The sequence below is a fragment of the Rhipicephalus microplus genome, chromosome X (genome assembly GCF_043290135.1).
Source record: "Rhipicephalus microplus isolate Deutch F79 chromosome X, USDA_Rmic, whole genome shotgun sequence".
Taxonomy (NCBI): domain Eukaryota; kingdom Metazoa; phylum Arthropoda; class Arachnida; order Ixodida; family Ixodidae; genus Rhipicephalus; species Rhipicephalus microplus.
Genome location: NC_134710.1, coordinates 272577063 through 272600604, shown reverse-complemented (window position 1 = coordinate 272600604; position 23542 = coordinate 272577063).

Below are 23542 nucleotides of genomic sequence, written 5' to 3'. Positions count from 1 at the left end.
TCCAAGTTAAATTTCTAGTTATTCGGGCTCTTTTTCGTGTGTTTCTCTTCATCAATCAGTCCTCATAACCCTCATCGCAGTCTCCATTTGCCGTGCGCGCACTTTTACCTTCTGCATTAGCGTTTGTGTCCTTCATATTCTTCTTGTCTCTTTGTCGTCATTCTGTTCTCGCGCTACAACTATCGTCAAGTCATACCAACTAGCCCAAGCTGCCACACTTCTATGGCACCTCGAATGGCATGTGCCTGTACATCTGGCGTTGATTTGAGTGCCGGCGGCCTAACAGCCAGAGACGCACAGCGTGGTGGTTCGACATCCGTCGTCGGCGGGAACTCAGCGTTTAAGTCGTTCCTGGGGCCCAAAGGCGCCACAAGTCGCATTTCCGCGCCGGCCTCTGTGACAGCAGTGCTCCGTCGAGTAATTGCAACCACGCACCTCCCACTATACAGAAAAACATCCGGACGTCTTCGTGCTCCTACATGGTGAGGCGGCTGCCTTTCTTCCGTCTCGGCACCCGCGGCAAAGGGTGGTTCGCCGACCGCAACTCTAGCTAGCTAGCTAGCTGCCTACGTCTTGGTGCTCTCGTGATCCCCTCTGGGTTAAACCAAAATTAGTACGGAAGGGTAAAATGATTTCACGAATACGAATCGCTGGTCATGACATGAATAGTGTCACAAGTCTGTCGCGTACGTCGTCAAACACTATCCAAAACAGTGGCACATACCCAGGGGCGGGTATGTGCTACTGGTATGCCAGCATATGTGCCACAGTTAGGTGTTAGTTTATATCTACCCAGAAATGGCGAGGACACACATGGGTAAATTTAACGCTGGAGCGTAAAAAAAAGCTGACATCGGTAGCGTTGACCTTGTCTCATCAGGAATCGAACCCTATAGTTGATTCCTTGATTGAATACTTGATTGCCGAGCGGCAATCAAGTATTCTGCCGCTGAGCCATGCCAAGTCTCGGAACCACCTTTCAAATAGACCGTGAAATATTTGTGAAAGGCCAATTGTGGTTGCAGTGATGGATTTCCAATTTTATAAACATTACACTGTGTTTCTACGATGCAGCCGTCACGTCGGGTTACCATCAAAGTAGTCAGATGTCATTCGCATAAGCTTGTTTATGTAGCAGTGTCCAGGGCTATGATCCTCACGAGCAGCAGCGCTTTATATCAGCTTGCCTCGTCTGGTGTTACTAATATCTATGTCGCTGTTGCCATCGTTATGCAACTGAAAACAACTGGTGATATAAAACATATGCGGCTGTTTAGCGTATGTCTGTGCGTGCATTCGTACATATATTTGGCGCAACTTGGTAACGTTTGGCTCAATAAAAAAATTATAACACAGTCACCTTGCATACCCATGCTTCGCATAACATCGATTCTCAAGGTACGGACGATCAGCCGAATTTTCCGTTCTCCGCTCGATATATTGTCACAAAGGCACAGACACACAGGTACAAAAGCAGGGCGTTTACTTTCGTTATCAAAGGCCAAAAGCACGAACACCAGAGCACGCGCCCACAGAACTACTTCGTTATCCGCCTCAGAGACGGCCACTGTAGTTGCCAGCCTACCTTGCGTCAATTCCCCCCTTTCAAGAGTGACCGTCCCAGTAGATTGACTAAGGTGCTATATAGATGGACATAAAAAAGATGGTCACGTCAACGAAAAAAAAACATACACCCGCGCTGTTGTGGATAATAAAAAAAAGTTCGAAGTGTTCATAACTCGCGGGCGTGGCACGGTTTCATCCGTACTACACGGACTACTTCTGGACGTGGACGTCTTCGGTTTAAACTGGTATCCAAGCTTTGAGGAACCACCTCGTAATTCACGTCACTGAGGCAGCGCACAACTTTGTAAGGGCCACAGTAGCGTCGCAATAGCTTCTCCGAAAGCCCACGATGTCGAACTGGTGTCCCCACCCATACAGAGTCACCTGGTTGATAGTGGACGTTCCTTCGGCCTTGGTTGTAACGGCGAGCGTCGATATCTTGCTGCGTGTGAATGCGGTTCCGTGCAAGCTGGCGGGCTTCCTCGGCTTTCTCAACGAAGTCGTCAACGCTGTCATTTCCGCTGGTGTCCTGGTCTACGGGGAGCATAGCGTCTAACGTAGTTGTGACGCGACGGCCATAAACAAGCTCGAATGGTGTTAGGTCTGTGGTCTCTTGCACAGCGGTATTATAAGCAAACGTGACGTACGGCAAAATTTCATCCCACGTTTTGTGCTCTACATTAACGTACATAGATAGCATGTCAGTCATTGTTTTGTTTAACCGCTCCGTCAAGCCGTTCGTTTGGGGATGATAAGCTCTTGTTTTCCGGTGGTTAGTGTGCGTCAGCTTGGTGACTTGTCGCAATAACTCTGCCGTGAATGCTGCTCCGTCTACGAACAACGCCTCCTTGTCTCTGCCGTAGGCCTTAAGTAGAGTTCTAGCGCGGCTTTCTCTTCTGCCATGATTAAGTTCGGGGTGCATGTTTTTGGGCAGATTGGGGACCTGGATCTTTTCCCTGATCACCTTTGGAACCGAGACTTTACTTCCTTGTTGGCTATGGTAGATTATCCTCAACTTGTCAAGGATACTCCGTCCTGTGCGCGTGCTAGCTAGTCTCTCCAACTGGGCAATCTGTTGCGCTTCTATCAGTTCCTCTAAATTGTTATGTAAGCCCAGTTGAAACAGTTTTTCGGTGCTGGTGCTATCTGGAAGGCATAAAGCTTGTTTGTACGCCTTTCGTATGAGTGCGTTGATCTTGAGTTTTTCGGCTGTATACCAGTTTAGATATGCCGCTACGTATATAATATGACTTATGGCGAATGAATAAATAAGCCTGATGACGTTAGCCTCTTTCATGCCCTGGTGTTTGTTTGTGACTCTCTTGATTAGCCGTATTGCGTTGGTGACTTTGGTTTACCCTAGTCACAAATCCTACGTTGTGGCAGTAATAAACACAGACCGCAAATGCGTAAGCGCGGGCTCCATACGCTCTGATAATTCAGAAATCGCGGAAGAGGTGGCTATAGCACAGGCTGTATTTTCCCCAAAGTGTAGGTATGTCATCAGCGACTCGCATTCGGAAGAATGCGAGTCGCTGAGGCACGAGGAAGAATATCTCCCGAGGCAACTAACATACTCCTCCGCAAGACAAATCTCATATCATCCGAGAAATTCGAAGAAAGGTATATTATATGGTTCCCAGCCCACACCCCGTGTGCGTCCCCCATTCCCAACCTCAACGAGGAAGCTCACCGCGTAGCGCGAGGTCTCACTTACCGCACTCGCGATGGAGTTCCACATAAGGTACCGGGAGGAGAGGAGTTGCGGGAGAGGGACAGAATGTTTAGGTCCTGCGACATTATCATATTCTACCAAAATCTAGACGCAGATTTCCACCACCTAGCTCCACATCAGACAGATCTCAGGAGGTTGACTGGAGGCGACTTCAAACTAGAACATTTCCCAACCCGAAGCACCTAAATCGCATCTACCCCGAACTATACCCAGATGACTCGTCTAAGCTATGTGGCATGAGACACGCCACCCTAGAGCATATTTTATGGGAATGCACACAGATACAGGAAGCCAACTCAGTCTCCTCAGAACAGCTTGGGGTGCGGTGGAGAGCCGCGCTATCAGCTCAGATCGGGCAGATCAAATATGGGCCATCCAGCGAGCACGGGAGGCGGCTGAGAGAGAGGGTCTCTCCACCGCCCTTGGCGTGGCTATAGGCCCACGCCTCAATCCGCTGGAAAGTTTGCTCACTCACTCAAATGCTGCTCCGCGATCGGTTATGAGAACAGCAGGTGCACCATGACGCAAAACAATGTCGTGGACGAAGAATCTGGCGACTTCAACTGCAGTTCAACTAGGCACAGCTTTGGTTTCTGCATAGCGAGTCATAGTCGGTTGCGACGATTATCTACTTATTTTATGAGGATGACGTAGGGAATGGACCAAGAAGATCCATTAACTGATGGACACCGCTGGGTTCCAGTACTTCCGCGTTCTCTTCGTCACCAAGTCCTCGAAGCCTTTCACGACGACCCATGTGCAGGCCACTTGGGATTTCACAAAACACAAAGCCACATCAGGAAACGTTTCTTCTGGCCTGGCATCTCTACTTTTGTGGCCAAGTACGTTGCATCTTGCCATCTGTGTCAACGGCGGAAGCGACCAACTTCGTCTCCTGCTGGCCTTCTGCAACCCATCCCGTGTCCCGAGACACCTTTCGCCATCGTTGGCATAAACCTACTCGGACCTCTCCCCATCACGCCAGCTGGTAATCGTTGGATTGTGACTGCTGTCGACCACCTAACACGGTACGCAGAGACTGCTGCACTACGCACAAGTTCTGCTTCAGACGTCGCAGACTTCATTCTCAACGCCATTGTATTGCGTCACGGTGCACCTCGCGTCCTCCCGAGTGATCACGGCAAGACGTTCCTGTCTACCATAATCGAAACCCTGCTCACAACATGTGGAACAGTACACAAGACGACGTCAGCCTACCATCCCTAAACTAATGGGCTGACAGAGAGATTTCATCGGACACTAACAGACATGCTGTCGATGTACACCACACCAAACCACGACAACTGGGATACGATTTTGCCTTTTGTGACGTTTGCCCATAACACCGCTGTTCAAATAACTACTGGCTACACGCCTTTCTACCTCGTGTACGGCCGTTCACGGGCATTCACCATCGACGCCTCTTTCCTAAATGTGCCAACCGACACCTCGGCAACCGTATCAGAGCAGTTCATTACAAGGCTCGAAGAATGGCGGCAATGGGCTCGCCTTAATACAGAAGCCAATCAGCAAGATCGCAAGCAACGCTACGACAGGTCTCATCGCGACGTCTCCTTCAGTCCGGGGGATGAAGTGTTGCTTTGGACGCCCATTCGTACTCCAGGATTGTGTGACAAGTTTCAGTCACGCTTCAATGGACCATATACAATCAATGAACAAACGTCCCCAGTGAACTATCGTATCACTCCCACCGACCTTTCTTCGGATCGTCGCTGTCGTGGTTCGGAGATTGTCCACGTATCGCGTCTGAAGCCATTCGTTCGACGTTCCGTTTCCGTATAAGACGCGTCCGGGCTGGCCGCTTACGCGTGGGGGAAAATGAGTGTGAGCATTATTCATACGCATCATCACCAGTCCGACCTGTGCTGCGGGGCAGAGGCTCGGCAAGTAAAAAGAAGTGTCTTGTAGCCAAAACGTTGCCTTACAATATATATGATGAAATCGATCGAACACGTGGATTTCCAGACCCTTTTTCAAGCGAAGCTTATGCGTCTAAAACAATTATTTCACGAATTATAATACGACATACCCTACTACGGGAGAGCTATGAGCAGTCCCCGTAAGGACGATAGGAAGCGCGCCGCGTGTGTATAGAAAGAGCAGTTAACGATTTAGAGTACTTCGTACTAAAAGCCTTCCCGTGAGCCTCACACTTGATGAGGCCGCATCGACAATACTTCAGACACTGCCCATACTGACACGAGGTCAATGTGTCTAGATGTTAACGATTAGACAAAAGAGAGAGAGAGAGAAATAAATAAAAGGAAGAGACAGGGAGGTTAACCTAGACGAACTGGTTTGCTACCCTGTACGAGGGTGGGGAAAAGGGCCGGAAAGAGGATATAAGAAAGAGGATATAGAGAAATATAAAATAAATTAGAAAAAAATCACATGCGCACACATTCAGGGTGTTCCGATCACAGTCGTTTGTACAGGCCGGTTGAACGCAAGACGCGCAGGAGCGCCTTCACAGCCTTCTTCTGCGACATAAAGTCCTGTCGGCAGCGCAGGATTCTTTCTTCCGAAAGAGGCTGGTTGTTCAGTTAATCTAGCGCATTGCAGAGTGACGGTCTCGGCGAGCAGTATTGTGGGCATTCACACAGAATGTGCCAAGTTGTTTCATCACTGCCACAATGGTCGCATGCAGCAGTGTCAGCCATTCCTATGCGGAACGCGTACGCATTGGTAAATGCGACGCCCAACCATAATCTGCACAGCATAGTAGCGTCTCGTCGGCGTAATTCCAGAGGAATTTGAAGACTGAGAGTTGGGTCTAAAATACCTAACCGTGCATGGATGAAATGTGACTCGTTCCATTGTGACGTGGTGCGCTTGCGAGCAAGCATGCGGAGTTTCCGTGCAGCGTCAGTTCTGGAAGGCGGAATTGATATTTCATCGCTTTCAGTATGGGCAGATTGGGCAGCTCGATCGGCCCGTTCATTGCCAATTATTCCACAATGACTTAGAAGCCATTGAAAGGCTATTTCATATCCTTCCTCAATGAATCGGTGAGTCTTTTATGCAATCTCAAATACCAGCTGTTCGTACGGGCCATGGCGTAAAAGTGATAGAAGGGATTGCAGTGCCGCCTTTGAGTCACTGAAAATTATCCATTTTTGTGGCTGTTGATCGCTGATGAATTGCAATGCGGCGCGAAGAGCTGTGAGCTCTGCTGTCGTTGATGTCGTAAGGTGGGAGGTCTTGAATTTTCTTGTCGTGTCTTTTATAGGTATAACAAATGATGCCGTTGAACTCTTCTGTAAAACAGAGCCGTCGGTGTATACATGTATACAGCCTTGATACGTCTCGTATAACAAGAGCAGAGCCAGCTGTCTAAGAGCAGGTGACGACATATCTGATTTTTTCTGGATGCCAGGTATAGTTAGCCTGATGTTAGCCTGAGTCAGACACCAGGGAGGAGTCGAAGGCCTGGCGGCGGGTGTGTGAGAGAGAGAAATAACTTTATTGGGTTGAAAAAGAAGGGGTTTAGGGGCGAGGTGGGTGGGGCCCCATGTCTAAGGCTCCACTGGCTTTCACCGCCTGCCGGACGTGGTCCAGGAGTGCTAGTTGCACCTCGGGGACCGAGCTAGCGAGGAGTGCTTCCCATTGCTCCGAAGAGTTTTTCATTCTATACATACGCTGTAAGCGATCAACTTCACTTGGCCGTTTAGCACAACCCCACGAGATATGGTAAAGGGTCGGTGGCGAGTCGCGACACCACGGACAATCGCGCCCATAGAAAGTTGGATGAATTTTGTGCAGTCGTAATAAATTTGGATAAACTCCCGTTTGAATTTTACTGAGGTCTATGGCGTCTTCCCCTTTAAGAGATTTGTTGGGGGCGCCATATTTCTGCCGCGTGCATCGCTGGTGAGCAAGAAGCTCTCGCTGAGCCAACCGAGCCGGGTCGTCTTCCTCCTCCTCGCAAAAGCCGTCGTTGCTGGGTAGTGGTAACAGCGAGAAAGGCTGCTGCTCCGCTTGGTTCGTGAGCGCTCAAGCTAGAGTGTCCGCGCTCTCGTTACCCTCTAGGCCTGCATGTCCAGGGCACCAGACCAACCTATAAGTGTTGCTCAATTCGCCGCCTAAAAATTTGCAAATGTTTAATGGTAGGCTGCCTTTCGTGTATAGCCGGCACGCCTCTTGCGAATCTGAGAGAATGGTGATGTACGTCTGGCCGTCGCAGCGCTCACGACTTTTAATCGCCAATGCGATGGCGAAACACTCGGCCTTGGTGATCGATGTAGTATACAGTGATGCGCGGGACGCTATGCTTCTCGTGTCACTGCTTACTGTTTTGACGACGCAGTGCTTCCAGTTATACCTGGAAGCGTCAACGTATAGCACGTTCTCATTGCCTCTGACTAATTTTCTGATCCATTTTACACGCTCCTCTCGCCTTTCGTGATGCCGCTCCTTGGTCATGTCCCTGGGGATAGGGGCGATTGAAATATGTCGTCGGACTGGGTCTGGTATATCTACCAGCTCCTTGTCCAAGTTTTGGGGTTTCGGTGGTATACCCGCCCTCATCAGTATCTCTCTTCCCGACTTCGTCTGGCTGAGGCGGTTGCGCTGAGAGATCAATGTTGCTGCTTTCAGTTCAGCGTATACGTGTTATACAGGCCTATCTCGAGAAGCCTCTGTGTCGGAGTGCTTATCGGTGAGCCTAATGCTGCCTTGTAAGCCCCTCTGATGATAGAATCTACTTGCTCTTCCGCGCTCTTGTTCAGCGTGTGGAAAGGCAAGCTGTATGTCAATTTGCTCATTACGAGCGCCTGCACTAAACGGACAGTATCACTTTCTTTCATGCCTTTTTTGTGGAAGGTAGTCCTCTGAATCATCCTAGCCACTTGTTTAGTTGCCAATTTAAGAAGACCGATAGTGTGACTTGCCCTAACGTTGCTTTGAACCCAGAAACCCAGGATCCGGGCGACGGTGACTTCTTTAATTTTCTGCTTTTCGATTTCAATTTCTATTCTTCCGTTACTTTTGTAGCGTTTGCTGTGTATTCTGATCACCTCCTATTTTTCGGGTGCGCAGCTGAGACCACTGGTTCTAACAAAGTTTTCGACAGCCAGTGCCGCCTCTTGCAGAGTCTGCTCTTTGCTGGCCAGGGACCCCCGTGTGGCCAACAGAGTAATGTCGTCCGCGTAGAGGGTACAACCTAGCTGTGGTACACCGTCCAAGGCCCGAGCGAGTCGACGCATGGCGATATTAAACAACAGAGGATATATTATGGCTCCTTGAGGTGTTGCCTTGTTTGGCATTTAGAATGGCTCAGACCTAACGCTTGAGATACCAATTGTCGCCTCCCGATCGGTGTGAAAATCTTTTATATAGTGATATATCTTTTCCCCGCAACCGGTTATATTTAGCTCTGAGAGTATAGCTTCATGAGAGATATTGTCAAAAGCTCCCTTTAAGTCTAGAACAAGCAGCAAATGCTCTCCACCTTTGGGAGCGCCCTTGAGGACGTCGTCTTGTATCAGGAGGTAAGCATCCTGTGTTGAGAGACCACTGCGGAAGCCCAGCATGGTGGCCGGAAACATCCACCTGTCCTCTATAAAATTCTGATGTCTGGTGTGAACGACCCGTTCGAAAAGCTTCCCCATACATGACGTAAGTGATATAGGTCTGAGCGCCCGCAGGGAGGGCTTTTTTTCGGGTTTCGGAATGGTTATAATTTTGGTGCTTTTCCATTCTGTAGGGACCTTTCCTTTGAGCCAATAGTGTACATTGAATTGTTTTGTCATGCCTTCGATGGCTTTGTCGCTAAGGTTTCTTATCATCGCATTCGTAATTTGGTCTCCACCGGGGGCTGTGTTCCTCTTGGCTGCCTGAGCTGCCGCAAAGACCTGCTCCTTTGTTATCGGCTCGTCTAGTTTCTCAATTCTAGCTCCGCTGTAACTCATGTGATTAGCCGAATTACTTGGTGTACTATCGCCAATATATTGCCACCAGCACGTAGTGGGTCGACAGCAAGAGCGGCTTTCAATCTGGAGGAAAAAAGAAGATCGCGTGTCTTCTTCTCTGCTCGAGAGCCAGCCACGACTGACGCATCGTCCTAGAGCTAGCTACCCGGTCGTTCAATAAATCCCCCAGTACTTGTGACTCATCGTGACAAACATGCCACCAGCACGTAGTGGGTCGACAGCAAGAGCGGCTCTCAATCTGGAGGAAAAAGGAAGGTCGCGTGTCTTCTTCTCTGCTCGAGAGCCAGCCACGACTGACGCATCGTCCTAGAGCTAGCTACCCGGTCGTTCAATAAATCCCCCAGTACTTGTGACTCATCGTGACAAACTGGTGGAAGGTGCTGGGTAGTCTCACGGATGCTGCAGACCCCCCCAGGAAGCCGTAATACGAGTCCAGTGCCAGTCAATACTCCCGTGCATCGGACCAGCCGCCGAATCAGGGGATTGCCTCCGGAAGTCAACGATACTACTCCCACCACGTCAACAAACATGACCAGCACTTCGGTACAAACCTTGCCAACCGGCACGGGAAGTACGTCGTTGAACCGATATACGTTGGAAAGCCCACGGGCACCGACGACGTTCCATGGTACGGAGAACGAAGACGTTGAGGACTGGTTGGCGGACTTCGATCGTGTAGCCAACTTGAATCAGTGGGACGACGCGGCGAAACTGGGTCGTGTCTACTTCTATCTCGAAGACGGGGCTCGCACGTGGTATCAAAATCGAGAGGAGCAGCTGACGACGTGGCCCGAATTCTGTCGTAGACTTCTGCAGACATATGCCAGCGCCGACCGCTTAGAAAGAGCTGAACGAGCTATTCTTGCCCGCATCCAGTCGCCAAACGAAACTGTGACCGCGTACGTCGAAGACATGACGTGTCTCTTCCGACGGGCAGATTCAAGAATGACGGAGGACAAGAAGTTGCGTCACTTGATGCGTGGTGTCAAGGACCAGCTTTTCGCCGGCCTCGTGCGAAGCCCTCCAAAGACGGTCGCGGAGTTCTTGTCTGAAGCCGTGACAATGGAAAAAATGCTACAGCAGCGATCAAACCAATACGACAGGCAAGTCAGTGGCATGTCCACTGCTGACATTTTCGCCGCCGCTGGGACCAGCAATGACTCCTTACGTGAACTCATCCGTAATATCGTACGTGAAGAGTTGCAAAAGGCTGGTGTAACACCTCATCCTACGGTTAGCTCTATTGCAACTGTGATCAAGGATGAGCTGCACCAGGCCCTCCGGGACACTTTGCCTCCTGATACAGCTGCGTCAGCTCCTGCTGAATACCACCGTGGGACAACCTACGCGGAAGCCTTGAAGCGCCCTGCTGCATCGCCGCCATTGTTCGTTGATCCTGTCCCTGCAGTTTCACTTGAGTCAGCGCAGCACATACCATACTACGAAGGCACGTACACGCCACGGCCCCTGCCCTTTGTCCGTGGTGCTTCTGTCGCCCATCGTTCGGTGCAACCGGTCCAGTACATCGACGATCGCCACTCGTCTCCTCGGAAGTCTGATGTCTGGCGCACACCCGATCATCGGCCTCTATGCTTTCACTGCGGAGAAGCTGATCACTTGTACCGCCAGTGCCCTTATCGCCGTCTTGGGCTTCGCGGCTTCTCTGCGTACGCGCCGCCACCCCGTTACGGTCAGAGACCACGCGACATCCAAACTACCTCGCCCAGCAGCATGCACCACCATCTGCCGGGCGCCAGTCGCGCTCGCCATCACCGAGGCGATTTTCATCAACGCCCCAGCGGTATTCTACCGCACGATCTCCCAGCCCCCGCCGGGAAAACTAGCCGAAGCGACGTCTGGGGGCGGGGTCGCTGAACGTCGAAGCGCTGAAGACCTCCTATTGACGTAGAACCGTACAGAAACTGGTCCGACATCACCTGCTGCTGCAAAGGATAGCCGGCTTTCACTCGACATAGCAGTAACAATTGATGGTTGTGTAGTTAATGCGTTAGTGGACACCGGCGCAGACTATTCCATACTGAGCGGGAAACTGACAACGCAGCTGAAGAAAGTAATCACGCCGTGGCATAACTCGCAGATTCGGACAGCTGGTGGCCATGTCGTTACTCCACTGGGCGCCTGCACAACTAGAGTACAGATTCAAGGGTACACATTCGTAGCAAGCTGCCTTGTTCTACGTGAATGCTCCCGTGACGTCATTCTAGGAGTTGATTTTCTACAGGAAAATGGAGCTATCATTGATCTGCAAGAGCGCCGCGTCACGTTCTCAGCCCAGCGAGCAATCAACGTGCAGGATGACGGAATGCGTGTTGACGTACTCCGTATTTCTGAACAGAGCGTGACGCTTCCTCCCCGAGCCAGTGTTCTAGTCGACGTAACATGCTGTGGTTTGAGCGATGGCGATGTGGTGGCCGAGACAAATTTAGAACACCTCCTGCAGCAAGGCATATGTGTAGCGAGAAGTGTAATACACGTTCGTGACGGCCGATCTGAATTGCTCGTTGCCAACTTTAGCAACGAGCATCGACACCTTTTCCGTGGCACTTCGATAGCGTTTGCCCACGAAGTAGCAAACGTAACCAACTGTCTCACGTCAGAAATAGTGGATAACGCAGACACATCAATGAGCAACATTGACATCAATCCTGATCTGTCCACCGATAACCAGACTGCGCTGCGAGCGCTCTTGTTCGAGTACAGGTCTTGCTTCGCAAGTTGCTCAAAGATCCGCCAGACGTCCATCACTCAACACAGGATCATCACGTACGAGGACGCACGCCCAATACACCAGCACCCCTACCGCGTGTCGGCTAAAGAACGTGAAGTGATACGTACGCAAGTTCGTGAGATGCTTGACGATGGCGTTATCGAACCATCCAACAGCCCGTGGTCATCTCCAGTCGTGCTTGTCAAAAAGAAGGACGGGTCGCTACGCTTCTGCGTCGATTACCGAAAGCTTAACAACGTGACCAAAAAAGATGTGTACCCGCTACCACGTATCGACGATTCGCTAGATAGACTTCGTCGTGCCCATTATTTCACTTCTCTCGATCTCAAAAGCGGGTACTGGCAGATCGAGGTAGATCAGCGAGACCGCGAAAAGACAGCCTTCGTGACTCCAGACGGCCTATACCAATTTCGAGTACTCCCTTTCGGCTTGTGTTCAGCGCCGGCAACTTTCCAGCGAATGATGGACACTGTCCTCACAGGGCTGAAGTGGCAGACTTGTCTTGTCTACCTTGATGATGTGGTGGTCTTCTCTACCACGTTCGAGCAGCACCTTCACCGCCTGCGCAGCGTGCTGGAGGCTATCCGATCGGCGGACCTCCCACTAAAACCACAGAAGTGCCACTTCGGCTATAAAGAACTAAAATTTCTTGGACATGTAGTTAGCGCCGAAGGAATCCGTCCCGATCCGGACAAGCTTGCCGCTGTTGCCGAATTACCAGCTCCTGTCGATAAGAAAGCCGTCCGGCGCTTCCTTGGTTTGTGCGCCTACTATCGCCGATTCATTCATGGCTTTTCACAAATAGCAGAACCTCTGACTCGTCTCACAAGGGACGACACGCCGTTTGTCTGGGAAAACGAGCAACAAGCAGCTTTTGATGAGCTGCGACAGCGCATGCAATCAGCGCCCGTTCTCGCTCATTTCGACGATGATGCTGACACGGAGGTCCATACCGACGCTAGTAACATTGGGCTCGGTGCAGTGCTCGTTCAGCGTCAAGAGGACATCGAAAGAGTGATAGCCTACGCCAGCCGCTCTCTATCCCGTGCCGAGGCGAATTATTCCACTACGGAGAAAGAGTGCCTCGCAGTCGTGTGGGCAATCACCAAGTTCCGCCCGTACCTTTATGGTCGTCCCTTCAAGATAGTGACGAACCACCACGCCCTCTGCTGGTTGGCAAGCCTGCGCGACCCTTCAGGACGGCTAGCACGGTGGAGCTTGCGGCTGCAGTAATTTGACGTCACCATCGTCCATAAGTCCGGCCGTAAGCATGAAGACGCTGACACACTGTCACGCGCACCCCTTCTTGTCGTCAGTCAGGATGCAGAGGAAGACGAAGGCTTTCTGGGCGCCATTAGCTCATCAGACTTGAGTAAACGGCAGCGGGATGACGCAGAGATTCGTACGATCATCGATCATTTAGAGGGCCAGGACACAATCATACCACGTCATTTATTCCGCTCGTTGCCATCGTTCTGCCTTCGAGATGGTGTGCTGTACAAGAAGAACGCTCGTTCGAACAACCGTGCCTACCTCCTGGTGGTTCCTCGAGACATGCGAGACGACGTCCTCTTCGCTTGCCATGACGAACCCACATCCGGTCATCTGGGCTACTCACGGACACTTGCCAGAGTGAGTGAGAGGTACTATTGGCCAGGGCTTTCGGCAAGCGTCAAGAAGTACGTCAAGAGCTGTCGGGAATGTCAGCGCCGAAAGCAACCATCTGTTAAGCCAGCTGGTTTGCTTCAGCCCATTGAAGCACCTTGCACGCCATTCGACCAAGTCGGCATGGACATTCTCGGGCCATTTCCCCTGTCTGCGGACAGCAACAAATGGGTGATCGTCGCGACGGACTATTTGACACGCTACGCTGAAACCCAAGCGATCCCACGAGCCACGGCTTCTGAGGTAGCACAATTTTTCATGCACCACATCGTGTTACGACACGGTGCTCCTTCCAGTGTAATAACGGACAGAGGGACGGCATTCACGGCGCAGCTTACGGACGAAGTTTTCAAACTGAGCAACACCAGACACCGAAGGACAACTGCGTACCACCCGCAAACCAACGGACTTACCGAGCGACTGAATAAGACCCTCGCAGACATGATCTCAATGTACATCGACGTACAGCACAAAACATGGCACCGGATCTTACCTTACGTGACCTTCGCGTATAATACCGCCGTGCAAGAGACCACGTGATTCACGCCATTTCGGCTTCTCTACGGCCGCGAAGTACAGACCATGCTAGACTCCATGCTACCGTGTCAAGACGAAGACGAGTTGGCAACTGACGTCGAAGAATTCGCAGAGCGTGCTGAGGAAGCCCGGCAGCTCGCGCGACTGCACATCGACCAGCAACAGCAGGCAGACGCACGACGCTATAATACCCGCCACAGAGAAGTGTTTTACAGCCCCGGAGATCAAGTTTGGGTGTGGACGCCCGTCCGCCGCCGTGGCCTTAGTAAAAAGTTGCTGAGCCGGTACTTTGGCCCATATAAAGTGTTACGCCGCGTCAGTGACGGGAACTACGAAGTGGTTCCGGACTCAACACCCCATGCACGGAGTAGGACACGGCTGAGGCCGGACGTCGTTCATGTGTTGCGCATGAAACCATTTATTGCGCGTTGCTCGTAACTTTTCCTTTACCGTACAGCATCCTTTGTGTTTTTTTTGTTTATTTGTGTGAACTTGCTTTCTCGTTCATTGATGTTTCTTATTTTGGCATGCTCTTCAATCTTTACTTTCACTTTATCCGAATTTCCAATTTCTTTTTCACGTGCCTATGTAGTAGCATCGCGGTGATGCTATGTACTTTTCTTTCCTCTTTTTGGGACTTGTTTTTTTTTTCTTTTCGGAAGGGGGGATAATGCCACCAGCACGTAGTGGGTCGACAGCAAGAGCGGCTCTCAATCTGGAGGAAAAAAGAAGATCGCGTGTCTTCTTCTCTGCTCGAGAGCCAGCCACGACTGACGCATCGTCCTAGAGCTAGCTACCCGGTCGTTCAATAAATCCCCCAGTACTTGTGACTCATCGTGACAATATCTCTCCTTGAGGGCTTTCACGAGGTCGTCGTCCGTTCCCGGAAATGTTTCTGCAATTTTCTGCAGTGTTCTGCTTGTCGTGGATTTGGACTTGTCTGGATCAAGAATATTTCTTAGGATGGACCAAGTTTTCGCGGTGCTCAGTGTGTTCTGAAGTGAACTGCAGAACTTGACCCATCCCTCGGTAGCCAATTTCCTTGCATAATCGTTTGCTTCCTCTGCAAGAGCAGCGATCCTACGCAGTAGTGTCCTATTTAGGCGTTGACGTTTCCAACGCTTTAGTAGGCTGCGCCTGCTCTCCCATAGGTGTAGCAGACGGCTTTCTATTGCTGGCGTCTCTGCGGTTCTGGCTATTTTCTTCGTAGTGATGGCGTGTACCGACTTTATGTACTCCGACCATGCCTCTATTGAGTTCGGTACAAAGTCGGATGGAGTATCTCGTTTCCTAAACTCAATCCAATCTGTGATCGCCGCGTCGCCTATCAATCTGCGCATTTTGAGTGTCGATATGAAGACACTTATAATGTAATGGTCGCTTCCTAGATTTTCCTCCAGGCTTGTCCAGGATGCGTCTTTGAGGTTGAAGGTTAAAATGAGGTCCGGGAACGTGTCTCTACATACACTGCTGCCCACTCGCGTGGGCGCGATTGGGAGAGTTATTAAACTCAGGCCCAGCCTAGACGCAGCATGTTCGAGACGCGTTCCCTTCCGCGAGTCTTTAGAATAACCCCATGTGGTGCTGGGTGAGTTAAAATTACCCAAAACCAATAGGCGGTCCTTGTTGCCTGCGATTTTAACCGTCTCAGCAAGGAGCTCACTGAAGTCTTCGGCTTTGTCTTTCGGAGAACTGTATAGGCTCACTATTATAGTCTTCGCTTTGCCTCTCTTTTGGGGAAATAAACTGATAATTTGGTGATTGATAGCGTTCCTATGTAATCATCTGTTGCCGTAATCATCTTGCTCACCAGCGTCGCTACGCGGGGATAATTTGGGTTGTGAAAAACATAATAACCCTGGAGCTTCACTATTTAGTTACCAATTTCTTGCAAGCATATAACGTCGGGTTTAATTGGTGCCACATTGATATAACTCTGGAGTGCTGCGGCACGTTTGTGAAAAGTGCGGCCATTCCACTGCCAGATCTCTAATTGTTCCACACTTCTCTGGTTATTTTTGGCCATGAATCACGGGTGCTTCCGCGTCATCGCGATTCCCCTTAGATTGTTTGCTATTTATAGCGGAGGTCGAACGAGAGCACTTGTTTATCGCCCTTTGCAAGCTGCTAACAGCGTCGTTCACGTACTGCCTTTGAGTTTTTAATTCCTCGCCGACGAAATATTTTATCTCATTCATGAAATCGACTAGCAGTTTATTAGCGTTAGCTTTACCTTCCCTGGTTTTGCCTACTGCGCCTGTATTTGCTGCGATATTCGGTCGTGGTTATTTACTGCCCCCCGAAAGGGTGGGTTTCATTGACTGTTGATACGTCGTTTTCTGACTACATCCTCCAGTTTTTCCTCTCGGGTTTTGTGGTCGTAGTTTAGCCTCTAGCCATCTCTCTAATGAAGGTATTGCTGCCTGTAAGTTATTTCACTCTTCGGCCATTTGTTTTTTTTTTTTGGCTGTTAGACCTCTTGAGTCAATCTCTTATTTTCTTCCAATATTTTCTTGTATTGTGGATTTTCTGTTATAGGAGCATTGGAAGACACTGCCTCCGCAAAGCTCACCTGGTTTATGTTTGTCCGGCCGGCGGCTAGGGCGTCTTGTGATTCCTCACAGGAACCCATCTCGGCCGGAGGTCCACGATGCTTTCGTTGGTTCTTTAAGCTGGATTTCCCAGGGGCAGGAGGTGCCGTGTTAGTGTGATGTTGTCTGTCCCTCCATGAACGAGATCTCGATCGCGACCTTGACTGGGATCTCGTTCGGGATCGTGAACTTGACCTTGACTGGCGCTGTTCCTGCCGGTTCGAGCTGAACCATCGAGGCATTTCCAGCCTTAGTGGAGGGAATTCTTTGGACGACTTGGCATCGCCGGTACATTCAGGTTCGCTAACCCAGTCTTTTGGCTGATCTGTCCTCAATTTCTTGGGAGGAGCGACGTTCTTAAGTTTTTTCTTGCACAGACGATCTCCTGTGGGGTGTTCACCGTCACAGATTACACACTGGGGGATGCAGTCGTGTCCTTGCATTGGTTCTCTTGCCCCGCACTTGAGGCATACATTGACATTTGGAGTTGGACAGACGTCCGTACGGTGTTCGGTTTGGAGGCATACCTTGCACACCTGTACTGTTGACTTGTATGGGTAGCATATTAACTTGGCACCCATTATGTATACGCTCCTCGGTAGCACATTGCATGTGAATGTGATAATCGCCGTTTTAGACGAGCCCAACATTCTTGCTTTCTCAATATTCACCCCTTGAGTCCGAACACATAGGTTCTACATTAGTTCATCTTGCGAAGTCCCGGCCGGTATGCCATGTACAATTTCCCGCAAGACGCCTTCGGGGTCGGCCACGTATGCATTGAAAGCATGGATTTGTCCCCTGATCTTTAGTTGGCTGATACCTCGCAGCCTACTTGCTACCTCCATGCTTGGCGTAGATAGGATTACAATGTTCGATCCTGGATGAACCCGCAACAGAAAATCATTGCCATTGAAACTTCGTTGGCAGGCATCTACCACAGCCCTGGATAGTTCCAGTCCCAATATGTTTTTAACCCAGAGACCCTTATGCGGCCTCAGAATAATCTTGATGTCCTCTTTCGGTAGGGGAGGGGGGCCACGTCACTTTCTCCGTCTGAAACCCTGCGTGGCTTCACCTTTTTGTTTTTCGGCGGGCATATCGCTTTCAAATTTCTCGTTCGCTTTCACAGCCTTCTCCATCTGGGATTGCTGCTTTTTTAACTGGTTTTTCTTTTGCCTGCGCGATGAAACGGTATGCCAGGCATCCTCAGTCCATCCATGGCGTTCCGAACAAGTCGCGTCGCCAGTATCGTTTCCGAGAGTCGCGTCAACAGACGCTGGTTCGTCATCCTTTTCCTGCCAAGACGAGACGCCACTCGCGTCCGTGTCAGCAGCGAGTGATTTTGGTGCCCGAGAAGGGCCGGGATAAGCTTCGTCAACTTCCATATGGCGAGAAAAGGCGATCAGCCCCGGTCAGGCATGCTTGGCAGAATAAAGGAAAAGTGACCGCCGCTCCTGCCAAGTTAGTCTGAGCGCTTAGGCTGATAGAGCTTTCCCGCCCGCATTTTGTTGTGTCACAAAACAGGTCAAGAAAGTGAGGTAAACATCGCTCACCTTCGATCTTTGTCCCGTGGCAGCAAAGAAAGTGTCCAAAGTTCACTATCTGCTAGTCCGTGCTCCCACAAACACACAACACCGTCGTGTTCCGCACGTCGGAGTGCCTTCCGGGACGCGCGACGCCGGCCGTGGTCGTTAAGGTGAGCGTCTCCACAAGGTGATCCAATCTGCCTGCGATGGTTTCTTCACGTAAAGTTCATCCTGGCCCAAGCTTTGGGTATCCGTAGAATCAGGAGAACTTCACAAAGAAGACTATAAGATTGTTAGATGAGTTTGCGCGAAATTGATCTTAGAAAAGCTTCGAGAAAGCGGAGCGCAGTGTGAACATGTCTTCACAGCTTGGCGCCTCCTGGCGGTCTCCGGCGGGTGTGAAGCATGTTGGCAAAGAATCGCGATATGTGGTGACCGTTTGGCAGAATGACGAACGTGGTCTGTCTGCTGGTAAAGAGGCTAAGTGGTGGCAGGGTGTCCGAGCAATATGCCTTATATGTGTCCTGAGCGCCTCAACGTCGATATGTGTCGTGATGAGGTGGTCGCCGGCGATAGCTATAATAGCCATTGTTGACGCACTACGAGGCAAGCCCAGGCAAATACGGCAGCACACTAGGCAGTATATTTCTAGACACTGTAGTATTTGTCTACGATGCGGTCTTCTCGGAGCTGTCTATTTTGCCGGCTGATGGCCGCCGTCCATTTAGCTGTCTATTTAGCCATCTACCGTGAGTATTGAAACACAGCCCGTGTGGGGGTGGCTCGTGCGCCGCGCGGCGCAGCAGTCTCTGCCAAAAGCTTTGGGTCTGTCTGTCTGTACATTTGTCTGTTTGTCCATCTTTACCGCTTACCGCGAACTGGGCACTTTCAACAGCACCAGCCAGTATTCCGAACGGCCGACCTCATCCGCTGCGCCCACCAATGTTGCTCAAGATTCGGCGTTCATACGTGTGCGATTGTATATCGCACACAGTGAACACACACACACACGTTTATTTATATATATATATATATATATATATATATATATATATATATATATATATATATATATATATATATATATATATATATCCACAAGTACACGCATTGAAGTCGCACGTCACCGCCCCCTTAACAATATGCATGCAATTCCCTGTAGAACAGCCACTATTTTTACGCCGTGCATTGTTTGTACAAATTTACAGTGCGCATTAGTACAGAGGCACGCTATATTGAGCTACGACAACTGTAAACTTTCGGTGCAGAGCTACCCAGAATTTTTTTGAGGGGGAGGGGTGCAGAAGAACGACTAACTTTGGCAATTGGTGGTCGCTGTGAATACGTGTAAATATTTTAGTACACCCTGAAAAGTTAAATTACGAAAACATTTCTTGGTGTATGGGGTTCAGATTCTCTTCCTCGTCCCTCTCTATTTACGCCCTGCTGGTTCTGCGTACGTTTGACATGGTTTTTTTTTTCATCTCACAACTTTTTGAGCGCAGCTAACTTAAATCGACTTAGTTGTTCCTATTATTTTAGACGCCTGCTCAACGAAGAAAGAGTTGAGAGAAGAAATCAGAATGAGACACGCCGTTTCTAACAAATTTTCGATCTCTCACAAGTACTTTTATAAACTTCTAATTCAGTAGATTGGCGTGTCATACTTCAACGGTTATAACATGATGTGCTATACATGAATGATGGGCAGGTACGAAGAAATCTGCATCAAAAAAGCACACCGGAGAAGCCGGGGCGCATAGAAGTTCCACAGAACACCTACCAGTTGGCAGTTCCTGCGCGCGGTGCACGGCTCTTTCAGTAGATGGATGGATGGATGAATATGGCTGTACCCTTTAGATTGGGCGTTCGTACTTAACTATGGGAGAGCACTGAGCCGTCCCGCTAAAAAAGTAGCGCAATGCTTGCAGACACGTACTATCAGCGTCAAATGAAACCCGAACAGCGGAGCGCGTGTTTCAAGCATTAGAAACAGTATAGTGTAGGCCGTCCAGTCATCTCTAAAAGTTCATTCGAGCGCGAAACACGACACGATCACTCACACACGCACTCACTCATGCATCAAACACACACAGCGCTCACTTCCAACTGATTTATTCGTAGCTCGAAGGCTTGAATATATACAGGACACATTGTGCGCACACACACCATAGAATGCCAACAGCATACATTATCAAAACGTACAGTTAATCAATGTCATGGCCTCAGAGCGATAAACTGTCACTTTGTAACAACGATATTGAAGGAGCGCTTACACAGTGATCTTTATTTTTTTCAATGAAAAAGGCCTCTAACACTTCACGTGCAGTTTTACTTGCGCTTCTGCCTAGAATTTTTGTCTCAGAAAATCGTGCGTCACAACCACATGAGACGACATGCGCAACCAGGTGCGCATACTTGTCATCTCTTTTTGTTAATTTGTGGGCGTGTTCCCTCAATCGGTCATTAATACACCGTTCAGTTTGGCCAATGTTCACTTTTCCGCAGGATAAGGGTATGGAGTACACAACCCCCATAGAACACTTAACAAAGGCCCTCTCATGTTTCTTCTCGCAGGCGCGCTTCTTCCTATCGCACACACGTCGGCACAGTCTTCCGATTTTTTCTGATGCGGAAAACACCATCGGTACGCCGTGCCTGGCCGCGACTTTCTTGAGGTTGTGCGAGACCTTATGGATATATGGCACAACTTGTGGCCTAATCCTTAAGGGCTGGGTAGCAGTCATCGCTTCCCGTGTTCCACGTTTAAACTTCTTCAGAAGTGTTAAAACTGCACGTGAAGTGTTAGAGGGCTTTTTCATTGAAAAATAAAATAAAGATCACTGTGTAAGCGCCCCTTCAATATCGTTGTTACAAAGCGAATTTAAGTTTATTGCTCTGAGGCTGTGACATTGATTAACTGTACGTATTGATAATGTATGCTGTTGGCCTTCTATGGTGTGTGTCCTGTATATATTCAAGCCTTCGAGCTATGAATAAATCAGTTGGAAGTGAGCGCTGTGTGTGTTTGATGCATGGGTGTGTGCGTGTGTGAGTGATCGTGTCGCGTTTTCGCGCTCGAATGAACTTTTAGAAATGATGTACCAACTAGCCCAACAACAAGTCTTTTTACAATACGTCCAGTCATCACCATTTACAGGCGTGCACATCCGGTTTGGCCACACTGTGCGATCCCCCTACAGTGCGTTATCATCGTTTCTGTACTAGTTTTCGTATGGTGGTAATGGTGGCCATCGTGGGCGCGCCAAGCGGTTTTGATCGTATCACTCGCAAATCCTTGTTTTTACTTCAGCATAGCAGTGCAATCAGTGACTTGGCACGATAAAACCAAAAGAGAAATATAATCGGTTTGCGGTTAATTTTCAAATGATCATCGTATCTCGTTCGATATTGCTGCTTCACCTGCACCCTTCTTTCAGAGACCGACCCGAAAACGCATCACTTTAACTGTAAATGCCGAGCATTTGTTCGGAAGAGAGAGCACGAAACGTTTCGCTTTACCGGCACGAAGTGAAACCGCGTGAAATTGCAAGCAATATGAACCGACTTTTGTCTACTATACATAGAATCAGCCAGGAACTCCATGATGATAGACTACGTGATGACAAACCATGCTACGATACTCGCCTTTGGCTGCAATACCTTAACCTCTGTTTTTTTTTTTTGTTCTTTTCAAATCTCATACCTGGAACACAAGCAGAAATATTTCACTATAGGGGGATCGGGCAGTGCTGCCACACCGGATGTGTGGGCCTGTCTGTGCCAATGACTGGTCGACGGCGCGCACTATGCATTGATAAGGCTTGTGCCACGCACTCTGCTGTTCGTGTGTTTAGAAAAAGTGGGTGTAACGATTTAGAGTATGAGGTACTCTACTATTGGAGAAGGTAAAGCCGTCCCGTGCACAGCAGAAGGTAATGGCAAGACCTTCTGCACACCACTCACACCTCCTGTTCGCGTTTCATTTGAAGCCGACATACAGTGTGTGCGCAATCGCTAAGCAGCGGAAACAGAAGTGCATCTCTTTTTCATAAGCCTCCGTGGTTTATCCAGGCTATGCTTAAGAATTCACATGTCCAGCCGATTTGACTAATTGGTAATTTGTACCATTGAAACAGTTTTGAAAATGAAATTACGCTTCCATTCTAACCTTTATTCAAGCGGCGACAAGTAAAAATATTGTTTAGAGTGGTACTTTTTTTTACTTCTGCAACACGAGACGAGCATTTATTTTCTCACCGAATCCGGGTAACTTGAATCTGAGGATGCTTTCACCCTGCTTGTTCATTAAAGGTCTCCCTATGCCTTAGTAACACACGCGATGACAATTTATCTCTAGGCGAGCTTGTTGCTGTGAAGGTCCATGGTCAACGTGGTTCTATAGAACGTCTGGAGTGGCAGTCCCGGCCGCCGTCAACGGGAGCAAGTGAAGCCGCCAGCGGCCATATCCATCCGTCAATCCGTCCTTCTATCTATCTATCTATCTATCTATCTATCTATCTATCTATCTATCTATCTATCTATCTATCTATCTATCTATCTATCTATCTATCTATCTATCTATCTATCTATCTATCTATCTATCTATCTATCTATCTATCTATCTATCTATCTATCTATCTATCTATCTATCTATCTATCTATCTATCTATCTATCTATCTATCTATCTATCTATCTATCTATCTATCTATATATCTATCTATCTATCTATCTATCTATCTATCTATCTATGTATCTATCTATCTATCTATCTATCTATCTATCTATCTATCAAATCGCCTACGTCTGGGTGCCCTCACGACACCCCCTTAACTTAGAGTCTTCGAAATACTTTGCAATAAGAGCCAAATTTTCGTGTAACGTCAATGCTGGTTTCAGTGTTGACTATCCAATTTCTTGCATATATTTAGTGCCACTTCATAATGTTTCACTTATATAAAAAATTACAACAGAGTCACCTTGCATAGCATTGATTCCCAAGTTACGTGGGATCTGCGTCTTTTTTTTTTTTTTTTTGCGGGCAGTAGCGGATGGCGAAATGTATGCCACGGAATGATCTCCATCTGGTATTGCAAAGCGCCAGTACTGTGAAAGCAATCAAGTAGTTCTTATACAATAAATATTTATGTAAAAAAAAACACTCCGAAAATGCAGGAAAATAATAGTTGGCCTCACGCGGCTCGGCCTCCTGCAGGCT